The following is a 12,601-nucleotide window of genomic DNA, read 5'->3' as shown; positions in this document are numbered from 1 at the left end:
GGCCATTTGATCTCTGGTTCCTCTGCCTTTTCTAAATCCAGCTTGAACATCTGAAAGTTCATGGTTCACATACTGTTGAAGCCTGGCTTGGAAAATTTTGAACATTATTTTACTAGCATGTGAGATGATTGCAATTGTGCAGTAGTTTGAGCATTCTTTGGCATTGCCTTTCTTTGGGATTGGAATGAAAACGGACCTTTTCCAGTCCTGTGGCCACTGCTGAGTTTTCCAAATTTGCTGGCATATTGAGTGCAGCACATTCACAGCATCATCTTTCAGGATTTGAAATAGCTCAACTGGAATTCCATCACCTCCACTAGCTTTGTTCATGGTGAGGCTTCCTAAGGCCCACTTGACTTCACATTCCAGGATGTCTGGCTCTAGTTGAGTGTTCACACCATCGTGATTATCTGGGTCATGAAGATCTTTTTTGTACAGTTCTTCTGTGTATTCTTGCCACCTCTTCTTAATATCTTCTGCTTCTGTTAGGTCCATACCATTTCCATCCTTTATCAAGCCCATCTTTGCATGAAATGTTCCCTTAATATCTCTACTTTTCTTGAAGAGATCTGTAGTCTTTCCCATTCTATTTTTCCCTCTATTTCTTTGCACTGATTTGTGAGGAAGGCTTTCTTATCTCTCCTTGCTATTCTTTGGAACTCTGCATTCAAATGGGTATGTCTTTCCTTTTCTTCTTTGCCTTTTCACTTCTCAGATGGTCAGAAGCCCCTCAAAGAGGAAGTGATGCTGTAAGATCGAAGGCCCAGGTTTCCTGACTGATTTGTTCTGACTCTGCCTTTAGGCCCTCGGCCAGGGCTTCGTGGGAGCCTGTGTCCTGAGGGTCTTGATGGGGCACATGTGTGGCTGTCTATTAAGGGTGTCCATGGGGCCTCTTCTTTCGGAGAAGGTATCAGAGGGGTGAGAAGAAGCTGCAGCTGCTGTGGGGCCCACTGGGTGGATATGAAACTGACAGGGAAGTTCTCTTACAAGAGCAGCAGCTTGGCAGTTGATCTATAGGGTCCGTGAGAAAGTGCAGTCAGGCTGGCCTCCTGGATCTTAGGCCTCATGGGACATTCGGGGCTGGGAGTGGCTGGGAAGCTGCCAGATGAGGGGCACTCATAGACACAGGTGAAGGTGGTGCCGGGGTGGGCTAGCTGACCCAACAGTTGGTTCTGCACCACATTCTTAGTGCCAAAATTTGGGGAAATGCTGTTTCCCCAAACTAAAGGAGGCAAACTGAAGTTTGCAGGACTTGGTGAACTAGCTAATCCTTCTTGGGTGGTTTGTTAGCAGGCTGCTGCCAAGACCGTTTCAACCAGATTCTGTGATGATTCAGCGATGACCTTGGCTCCCTAACCTGACCCTCCCATCCTTCAGTGGGTCTGCCTGGCCCCAGGGCTAACGGGGGCTTTGTGGTGTGGGGGTTCTTCCTCTGGTGTGCCCTGAGGATTTGGGCCATCCTCTACCAGGCCTCCCACAGCGGGACTGCATTCCATCAGGGCTGCCCTAGTGGCTCAGAAGGTAAAGAATCTGCCTGCAATGCAGGAGACCTGGGTTCAATTCTTGGGCTGGGAAGATGCCCTGGAGAAGGGAATGGCTAGCCATTCCAGTATTCTTGCCTGGAGGATCCCATGGACAGAGGAGCCTGGTAGGCTAAAGTCCATGGGGTCAAAAAGAGTTGGACATGACTGAGTGACTAACACTAACACTTCTACCAGGCCTCCCACGGTGGGACTGGTTCCAGTAGATCAATTTGTGGACTCCGGGGCTTACTTCCTCCCATCCACCCTGCTCCGCCACTGCATCAGGACCTGAGAAGAACTTCTCCTCCACCAGAAGAGGAGAGTGGTGTATTTGTCGCCTGAGGTTAGCTGCTGAGAGGCCAATGGGTGTGGCTGAGGCAGGTGCTGCCATCCAGGCTGAGAGGAAGATGCCAAGGTCCAGAGGACCCTTATGAAGGTGGTGGGGGGCAGTGTGGAATTGACAACTCAAGGAGGGAGCTGGGACCCTAAGGATGCAACTGTTCACTGGGAGAAGCTTCCTTTCCTTGGGGGTGGTGGGTCCAAGGGGGACCCTTGGTGCTCTCCTTGGGCAGAACTCAGGCCCCAGTCCTCACTGAGGTCACCCTGAAAAGCCACAGTCCAGGTGCAGTCCTGCAGCCGCTGCAGGCAGCTCTCAGCTCCTACTCGTCCTGTTCCCCTCGTCTCTACTCCCCTCTCCCCCTACCGGTGTAGGTGTGTGTGTGTGTGTGTGTGTGTGTGCTTGCTCAGGTTTGGGGTGGGTCCCTATCCCATTGCTATGGGAGACACGAGGCACTTTGGTTCACGGTGGTTTACACTGAAACCCAAAACCTCTAGCAAATGGTTAGATCTTTAAATAAGACTTGTTTGGTGGGTGAATGAGATGACAGGGAGGTTTGGGACCCACCTGGGGATGAGGCCACCCTGCAGTGGTCCTGGCGCAGTGGAATCTTGGCTGATGCTGGCTCTAAGTTCTCACTTACACAAAGGTGAAACCTGGGAAAGCTGATGATTCCTCTGACACCAGCTATGTGCCTATTGATGCTGCGAGTGTGTGTGTGTGTGTGTGTTAGTCACTCAGTTGTGTCTGACTCTTTGTGACCTCATGGACTGTAGACCGCTAAGCTCCTCTGTCCATGGGATCATCCAGGTCAGAATAGTGGAGTGGATAGCCATGCCCTTCTCCAGTGGATCTTCCCGACCCAGGGATCGAACCCAGGTCTCCCACATTGCCGGCAGACTCTTCAGAATCTAAGCCACCAGGGAAGCCCATTGGAGCTACAAAGAGGAAGATAATTAAAACTCTCTGCCTTCCATAGTCCTGAAGTCTGTGCATTGCCCTGGCCTGTGTTCCTAAACAGAGGAGCAAAAAGTCCTGTCCCAGGTCCATGATTCAGGGGCTCCTAGAGGTGTGCGAGTTTGTGGGGTAGGAGATTTGCTGCTTATACAAACATCTGGACGAGCTGTGGTCCCACCTTGTCACCCTTCCCCCCACATCTAGGCAGGCACTGCAGAGTTGAGTGGGTTGGTGGTGCTGGCCAGCGGTCAGCGTCTGTGCTGTGAGCATGGGGCAGGTGTTAAAGAAGGAGATGGATGTGATCAGCTGCCCCAGAGTTGGGGGTCCTTCAGGTTTACCAGAGCTGTCTGGTGGTCAAAAACCCTCCCTGCTGTGTGTTTTGTTTCCTGAGATCATACTCTTCTTTTTCCTTACGCATTGTATTTATTATTATTATTTGGCCATGCTGGGTCTTAGCTGCAGCACTCAGGATCTTTGTGGCCATGGGCAGGATCTTTAGTTTCGGCATATGAGATCCAGTTCCCCAAGCAGGAATTGAACCCAGGCGCCCTGCATTGGGAGTGTGGAGTCTTAACCACTGGACCACCAAGGAAGTCCATATCCTCTGATTTTTCCTTCCAGTGTTGATACCCACAGTCTGAATCCAGGGCTGCTCCCACCACTGCCAGCCTGGAGACAGAGAAGGCAGGGGCTCCCCTCCCAGTAGCTCCACGGGCATTCCTTTGTCTCCCAAGAGTGGGAAAGTGAGATGGAGGAGGACTGTTGTTTTTGAAATGTCACAGTTAATCACATATGGTCTGTGCCCCTTCTAAGAGGTTTCTGGAAGCCACCTTCCCCCCGTCTGCCCAGGTCTTACCCCTGAGTTTGAGCTCCTCTAGGCGGGCTTCTGTGTCCTCGTGTCATGGCTCCATCCTTCTCTAAGCACTTCCCTACTTTAAGGCACAGCAAGCTATTCCAGGGTCATCTTGTACTTTCTCTGCCCAAGCTCTTTAAAAAGGAATTTTTCTAAATAATGCTGTTGCTTGTTAGTAGAAAATTAATGTTTACATATGTGTATGTGATCTATTAATATATTTAAACTCTATATATTCTGGAGAAGGAAATGGCAACCCACTCCAGTATTCTTGCTTGGAAAATTCCATGGATGGAGGAGCCTGGTAGGCTATAGTCCATGGGGTTGCAAAGAGTCACACACAACTGAGCGACTTCACTCTCTCTCTCTATCTATATACACAAATATATAGTTAAATATACACACACAAACACAGTTACCCACATTGATCAATCATCTTATCTATTTTTCTGTGTATCTTCTCTCTATCCATCTTAACAAGAGGAGTCCATACCTTCAGGTCCAATCAAACAACTAAGATTCATTTTAACCTCCTCTCTTCCCACTTATGTCTTTTCTTTCTCTAACAGTGAAAAATCAGACTCCAGTTATCTACAATATATTTCCATGTTTGCTTAATCCTAGAATATACAGGCGGAGAAGGCAATGGCACCCCACTCCAATACTCTTGCCTGGAAAATCCCATGGATGGAGGAGCCTGGTGGGCTACAGTACATGGGGTCGCTGAGGGTCAGACACGACTGAGCGACTTCACTTTCACTCTTCGCTTTCATGCATTGGAGAAGGAAATGGCAACCCACTCCGGTGTTCTTGCCTTGAGAATCCCAGGGACAGGGAAGCCTTGTTGGGCTGCTGTCTATGGGGTTGCAGAGTCGGACACGACTGAAGCAACTTAACAGCAGCAGCAGCAGCAGAATATACAGGATGTAGTTTCAGACTTGCTTACTCATTGTGCTGTTGAAACAAAATCTACTACCTAGAACCCAGTATTTGTTAGAACCTGGAGGTTTCAAGGCAAAATGTTGGTTCAATACTTACTTTTTCGTCCCTTTTATTGTAAATAAAGTTAGGTTCACTTGTCCCCATTTGTATTCTACATTAGGGTTTCTCCGTTTTCTCTTTGATTTTTATTCATTGAAAATTAGAGTATGTGAAATATTTGCATAAACTCTAAGAACATAAAACCATACATTCTACTAACTGTCACCCTTCCACCTTTCTTACCCTGTGTTACCATCTTATTCTTTTCACCCATTTCTACCCACTCCCTGGATAAGATCAATCTCAGTAGTTTCTGGGTTACCTCCCCCCCTTTTTTTTTACACTTGTGCAGATTGCAAATACATTTTCTTTTTTTCTCCCTTCTATCTTTCATAAAAAGTGAGCACACCGTAATATTTTTCTACTTCTGTATGTTTTTCAAAACCAAGCATACTTTCACATATTAGTTTTAAAAAATTTATTCGTGTATTTATTCATTTTTTGGCTGTGCTGGGTCTTTATTGCTGTGTGTGGGCTTTCTTTAGTTGCAGTGCATCTGGGTTTCTCATTGAGGTGGCTTCTTTTGCTGTGGTGCACAGGCTTAGCTACCCCGAGGCATGCAGAATCTTCCCAGACCAGGGATTGAACCCGTGTCCCCTGGCAGGTGGATTCTTAATCACTGGACCACCAGGGAAGCCCCACATATCACTTTGATAGTGGCCAATGAATATATAACATGAAATAAAAAAGAGCTAGGAGGCCTGCTAAGCATTTATTCAAGAAATTAAATTTTATGAATGTGTAAATCAATATGAGTACTGAGCCAGGAATCTTTCATGCACCATTTCAGATCCTCCTGGCTCATCCACTTCTTTTTCCACCTTCTTTGACAGTGGCTGCTGAGGCTCGCACCTCTGTCCAGCTTCACACAGCCTGGTAGTGCCTCTCCAGCCTGTGCTGTGAGCCTTTGAGTTCCACCTGGGGGCCTCTTTATTGAGGCTGTTGCTGGACTGCTCTTACAGTTCACTTCAGTTCAGTTACTCAGTCGTGTTCGACTCTTTGAGACTCCATGGACTGCAGCACGCCATGCCTCCCTGTCCATCACCAACTTCTGGAGTTTACTAAAATCCATGTCCATTGAGTTGGTGATGCCATCCAGCCATCTCATCCTCTGTCCATCCACTTCTTCTCCTGCCTTCAATCTTTCCCAGAATCAGGGTCTTTTCCAATGAGTCAGTTCTTCACATCAGGTGGCCAAAGTATTGGACTTTCAGTTTCAGCATCAGTCCTTCCAATGAATGTTCAGGACTGACTTCCTTTAGGATGGACTGGTTGGATCTCCTTGCACTCTCAAGAGTCTTCTTCAACACCACAGTTCAAAAACATCAATTCTTCAGCTCTCAGCTTTCTTTATAGGCTAACTCTCACATCCATACATGACTATTGAAAAAACCATAGCTTTGAGTTGACAGACCTTTGTTGGCAAAGTAATGTCTCTGCTTTTTGGTATGCTGTCTAAGTTTGTCATAACTTTTCTTCCAAGGAGTAAGCATCTTTTAATTTCATGGCTGTAGTCATCAACTGCAGTGATTTTGGAGCCCAAAGAAATAAAGTCTGTCACTGTTTCCACTGTTTCCCATCTATTTGCCACCAAGTGATGGGACCAGATACCATGATCCTAGTTTCCTGAATGTTGAGTTTTAAGCCAACTGTTTCACTCTCTTCTTTCACTTTCTTCAAAAGGCTCTTTAGTTCTTCTTCACTTTCTGCCATAAGGATGGTGTCATCTGCATATGTGAGGTTATACAAGGACTGCCTTTGGTGCTTGTATATAAACAACCTGCAATGCAAAACTTTCATGCCCCATGCAGTAAACCTCTGAGCAGTGAGGGATGAAGCCTGTGGGTGCACTCTTCACTGTTTCACCTGTGGATGGTCTGGAGATGCAATTTAGAAAGATTATGTAACCCTCACCATTGCTTACTCTAACAGCTACCACTGCCTCCTTGCTCTCTCTCTCTCTCTCTTTAGAAGTCTTTATTGATTTTGTTACAACATTGCTTATGTTTTATGTTTTGTTTTTTGGCCAGGAGATAAATGGGATCTTAGCTTCTTGACCAGGGATCAAACCTGTGTTCCTGGTATTAGAGGGGGAGGTCTTAACCACTGGACCACCAGGGAAGTCCCCTCCTTGCTGGTTATTGAATAATTCAGAGGTGATTTCTCCCCAAGACAGTTGGTATAACTGGTCTTTCTTCCTGAAACTATGTTCCCCAGGACCGACTTGGCTCTCTCTCTTCCCTCTAGTCTTACCTTAAATCTCATATTCTCAGGATATTGACTCTGACCCTTATTTATTTATTTATTTTTTAAATTTTATTTTATTTTTTAACTTTACAATATTGTATTGGTTTTGCCATATATCAAAATGAATCTGCCACAGGTATACATGTGTTCCCCATTCTGAACCCTCTTCCCTCCTCCCTCCCCGTACCATCCCTCTGGGTCGTCCCAGTGCACCAGCCCCAAGCATCCAGTATTGTGCATTGAACCTGGACTGGTGACTCGTTTCATATAAGATATTATACATGTTTAAATGCCATTCTCCCAAATCATACCACCCTCTCCCTCTTCCACAGAGTCCAAAAGACTGTTCTATACATCAGTGTCTCTTTTGCTGTCTCGTATACAGGGTTATTGTTACCATCTTTCTAAATTCCATATATATGCGTTAGTATACTGTATTGGTGTTTTTCTTTCTGGCTTACTTCACTCTGTATAATAGGCTCCAGTTTCATCCACCTCATTAGAACTGATTCAAATGTATTCTTTTTAATGGCTGAGTAATACTCCATTGTGTATATATACCACTGCTTTCTTATCCATTCATCTGCTGATGGACATCTAGGTTGCTTCCATGTCCTGGCTATTATAAACAGTGCTGCGATGAACATTGGGGCACACGTGTCTCTTTCCCTTCTGGTTTCCTCAGTGTGTATGCCCAGCAGTGGGATTGCTGGATCATAAGGCAGTTCTATTTCTAGTTTTTTAAGGAATCTCCACACTGTTCTCCATAGTGGCTGTACTAGTTTGCATTCCTATCAACAGTATAAGAGGGTTCCCTTTTCTCCACACCCTCTCCAGCATTTATTACTTGTAGACTTTTGGATTGCAGCCATTCTGACTGGTGTGAAATGGTAGCTCATAGTGGTTTTGATTTGCATTTCTCTGATAATGAGTGATGTTGAGCATCTTTTCATGTGTTTGTTAGCCATCTGTATGTCTTCTTTGGAGAAATGTCTATTTAGTTCTTTGGCCCATTTTTTAAAAATAAGTTAGCTTTTAAAAATTATATGTTTACATGTCTATTTAAAAGAAAAAAAATGGAATAGAAGGGTATAAAATGTAAAGCAAAAATCCTTTTCTCTTCAAATACCACTTCTTGGGCATTTTGCTAAAAACAATTTAAGAAAATTTTCAGAAATTTTCTACATTATTTCTATTGTTTGTTATAAACAAACATTTATCAGAGGTGCTCTATGCTTAAAATTTTTTCTTTCCTTTCTCCCTCCCACCTTCACTCTCTTACTTCTTCCTTCCTACCTTCCTCACTTTCACAAGAAGACTCTTATTTTATGACTTCAAAAATTTTTGGACACAGAATTAGGTAGATTTGAAGCAACCGACAAACAACTAATCTCAAAATGGGCCATTGGCCCATTTTTTGATCGGGTCACTTATTTTTCTGGAATTGAGCTGTAGGAGTTGCTTGTATATTTTTGAGATTAGTTGTTTATCAGTTGCTTCATTAGCTATTATTTTCTCCCATTCTGAACGCTGTCTTTTCACCTTGCTTATAGTTTTCCTTTGTTGTGCAGAAGGTTTTAAGTTTAATTAGGTCCCATTTGTTTATTTTTGCTTTTATTTCCAATATTCTGGGAGGTGGGTCATAGAGGATCCTGCTGTGATGTATGTCAGAGAGTGTTTTGCCTATGTTCTCCTCTAGGAGTTTTATAGTTTCTGGTCTTACGTTTAGATCTTTAATCCATTTTGAGTTTATTTTTGTGTATGGTGTTAGAAAGTGTTCTAGTTTCATTCTTTTAAAGTGGTTGACCAGTTTTCCCAGTACCACTTGTTAAAGAGATTGCCTTTAATCCATTGTATATTCTTGCCTCCTTTGTCAAAGATAAGGTGTCCATAGGTGCATGGATTTATCTCTGGGCTTTCTATTTTGTTCCATTGATCTATATTTCTGTCTTTGTGCCAGTACCATACTGTCTTGATGACTGTGGCTTTGTAGTAGAGCCTGAAGTCAGGCAGGTTGATTCCTCCAGTTCCATTCTTCTTTCTCAAGATTGCTTTGGCTATTCAGGGTTTTTTGTATTTCCATACAAATTGTGAAATTATTTGTTCTAGCTCTGTGAAGAATACCACTGGTAGCTTGACAGGGATTGCGTTGAATCTATAAATTGCTTTGGGTAGTATACTCATTTTCACTATATTGATTCTTCCAATCCATGAACATGGTGTATTTCTCCATCTATTAGTGTCCTCTTTGATTTCTTTCACCAGTGTTTTATAGTTTTCTATTTATAGGTCTTAAGTTTCTTTAGGTAGATATATTCCTAAGTATTTTATTCTTTTGCAATGGTGAATGGAATTGTTTCCTTAATTTCTCTTTCTATTTTATCATTATTAGTGTATAGGAATGCAAGGGATTTCTGTGTATTGATTTTATATCCTGCAACTTTACTATAATCATTGATTAGTTCTAGTAATTTTCTGGTGGAGTCTTTAGGGTTTTCTATGTAGAGGATCATGTCATCTGCAAACAGTGAGAGTTTTACTTCTTCTTTTCCAGTTTGGATTCCTTTTATTTCTTTTTCTGCTCTGATTGCTGTGGCCAAAACTTCCAAAACTATGTTGAATAGTAATGGTGAAAGTGGGCACCCTTGTCTTGTTCCTGACTTTAGGGGAAATGCTTTCAATTTTTCACCATTGAGGATAATGTTTGCTGTGGGTTTGTCATATATAGCTTTTATTATGTTGAGGTATGTTCCTTCTATTCCTGCTTTCTGGAGAGTTTTTTATCATAAATGGATGTTGAATTTTGTCAAAGGATTTCTCTGCATCTATTGAGATAATCATATGGTTTTTATTTTTGAATTTGTTAATGTGATGACCCTTATTTAATACCCCCAATCCTCTTACCCTCTATTCTATTTCCATAGCTCTTATTATCTTCGAACACTTGACACAAGTTGCTTATTTTTGTTTTATTGTTTATTCACCTCTCAACACGATAAGCATCACAAAGGCAGGATTTTTTTTTTTTTTTCAAAATGCCCCGTTTCCACTGATAACCTCCCAAATGCTTAGAACAGTGTTTTGATCACAGCATGGGCTAAATTAATTTGTCAAGTGAATCACATTTGTAAAGTGATTAGAATAGTTGCTGGTGGAAATCAAATAGTTTCTTAAACAAATTCAATGTATACTGTAAGAAAACTGTGTGCTTCAAAGCTCAGTCTCTTGAGCTCTCTGCAGGCATGCCTATGTAAGTCACTGTCATAGAAGCTCAATAAATATCACTTAGGAACTGTATCCATCTCATGTGATGAAACAACCTCCTGTTCTTTGAAAGATCATCTCGGTGGCACAAATTTCGGTTCAGTGAAGGGCTCCTTTCATTTCCCCCTCAGGGCCTCTCACTGATAACTTCTGCAGCCCCATGATGCCAGCTGCGCCCCGCCCACCTCCTCCACCCACCCCCGCCCACCCCCGCCCACCAATAGAATTGACCAATTGCCAAGAAGTCCTCTAGTCTCAGAATGGAGGTGGTGGTGGGGTGTGATCTTCAAAGAATTGTTCATGAGAGCACCCTGAAGAGGGGGAAAATTGGAAAGAACAGACCGTGCTTGGAGAACGCATTTTCTGGACTCGCTGGTCCCAGGGCCTTGGCTGTGATGGTCATGCCTCACCAAAGCACAGGTCCCATTGCATGTGGAGCCTTTGCCAGTATCTGCAGTGCTCACATTCACTTCAGGGGCCCCAGAGGGAGACCAACACACAGCCCCCATATTTATTCCTTTTAAGCTTCTCCCTTTCAAGGCGCCAACTGGATGCTGAAAACTGATGAGCCCCAAACACTTTAATACATCCTTGGTTAAAAATTCAATTCAAGATGGAGAATACAAAATAAAATAATATTTTATGAAAAGCATGAAAAGGAGAGGTAGTAACATAAGCAGATTTGAAATTCAGTCCTCTGGGAAAACTTATCCTTTTTTGTGACAGAGAGTTACAGATTATTTAAAAAGTCATAAAAACAGCTATGGGCTTCCCTGGTGGCTCACTGATAACGAATCTGCTTGTAATGCAGGTGCCATAGGAGACTCATATTCAACCCCTGGATTGGGACGATCCCATGAAGGAGGGCATGACAACCCACTCCAGTATTCTTGCCTGGAGAATCCCATGGACAGAGGAGCCTGGCAGACTCCTGGTAGTCCAGTGGGTTGAAAAGAGTCGGACACAACTGTGCTACTGAGCCTGCAGGCACAAAAACAACTATAACATTATTGAGGTGGGAGTGGGACAAAGTTCCATTTATATTAGATACATGCATATTCTCTCCTTTGTCATCATAAAATTGATTCCCAGATTAATCCTTTTGCAAGAAGTTTTCTTGTAATAAATTTTTATTAAATTAAAAAATGCATTCATTGTGAAATGTAACCCTTCATACTAGGATTCAAAGATTATATGGATGCTTATAGTAGGAAACTGCATTTATGAAAATTACATATTAGAGAAAATAGAGAAAGGATCTTGCTCAGTTATACTGAGCTTCACTGGTGGCTCAGTGGTAAAGAATCTGCCTGCCGATGCAAGAGATACAGGTTCGATCCCTGGGTCGGCAAGATCCCCTGGAGAAGGAAATGGCAACCCCCTCCAGTATTCTTGCCTGGAAAATCCCATGGACGGAGGAGCCTGTTGGGCTACAGTCCAATGGGCCTGCAAAGGAGTCAGGCATGACTTAGCAACTAAACAACAACATATACATCCTTATTTATTTATTTAACATTCTCTTTCTTTATAGGTGATTACAAGATATTGAGTATATTTTCCTGTGCTATCTAGTAGGTCCTTATTGATTATCTGTTTTATATATAGCACTGTGTATATTTTAACCCCAAACTTCTCATTTATTCCTTCCCCCGCCTTGTAATCATGTTTGTTTTCTATGTCTGTGAATCTATGTCAGTTTTTTCAAACAAATTTATTTGTATTCCTTTTTTAGATTCCATATATAAGCAGTATTACATGATATTTGTCTTCAACTTACTTCACTTAGTATCGTAATCTCTAGGTCCATTCATGTTGTTACAAATGGCATAATTTCACCTTTTGATGTCTGAGTAATATTCCATGGTATATATGTCCCATCTTCTTTATCCAGTCCTCTGTTGATGGACATTTAGGTTGCTTCCACGTCTTGACTATTGTAAACAGTACTGCAATAAACATTGGGGTGCATGTATCCTTTCAGATTACGGTTTTCTCTGGATATATGCACAGGAGTGGGCTGGCTGGGTCATGTGGTAGCTCTATTCTTAGTTTCTTTAAGAATCTCCATACTGTTCTCCATAGTGGCTGTACCTATTTACATTCCTGCCAACACTGTAGGAGGGTTCCCTTTCCTCCACACTTTTTCCAGCATTTACTGTTTGTAGACTTTTTGAGGATGGTCATTCTGACTGATGTAAGGTGATACCTCATTGTAGTTTTGATTTGCATTTCTCTAATAATCAGCAATATTGAGCATCTTTTCATGTGCTTTGGGGTCACCTGTATGTCTTCTTTGGAGAAATGTTTATTTAGACCTTTTGCCCATTGTTTGATTTTTTTTTTTCATACTGAGCTGTATGAGCTGTTTTTATGTTTTAG

The sequence above is a fragment of the Bos javanicus genome, chromosome 15 (assembly GCF_032452875.1).
Source record: "Bos javanicus breed banteng chromosome 15, ARS-OSU_banteng_1.0, whole genome shotgun sequence".
In the NCBI taxonomy this organism is placed as follows: domain Eukaryota; kingdom Metazoa; phylum Chordata; class Mammalia; order Artiodactyla; family Bovidae; genus Bos; species Bos javanicus.
The sequence above is the reverse complement of the archived record's forward strand: the minus strand, read 5'-3'. Positions refer to the sequence as shown.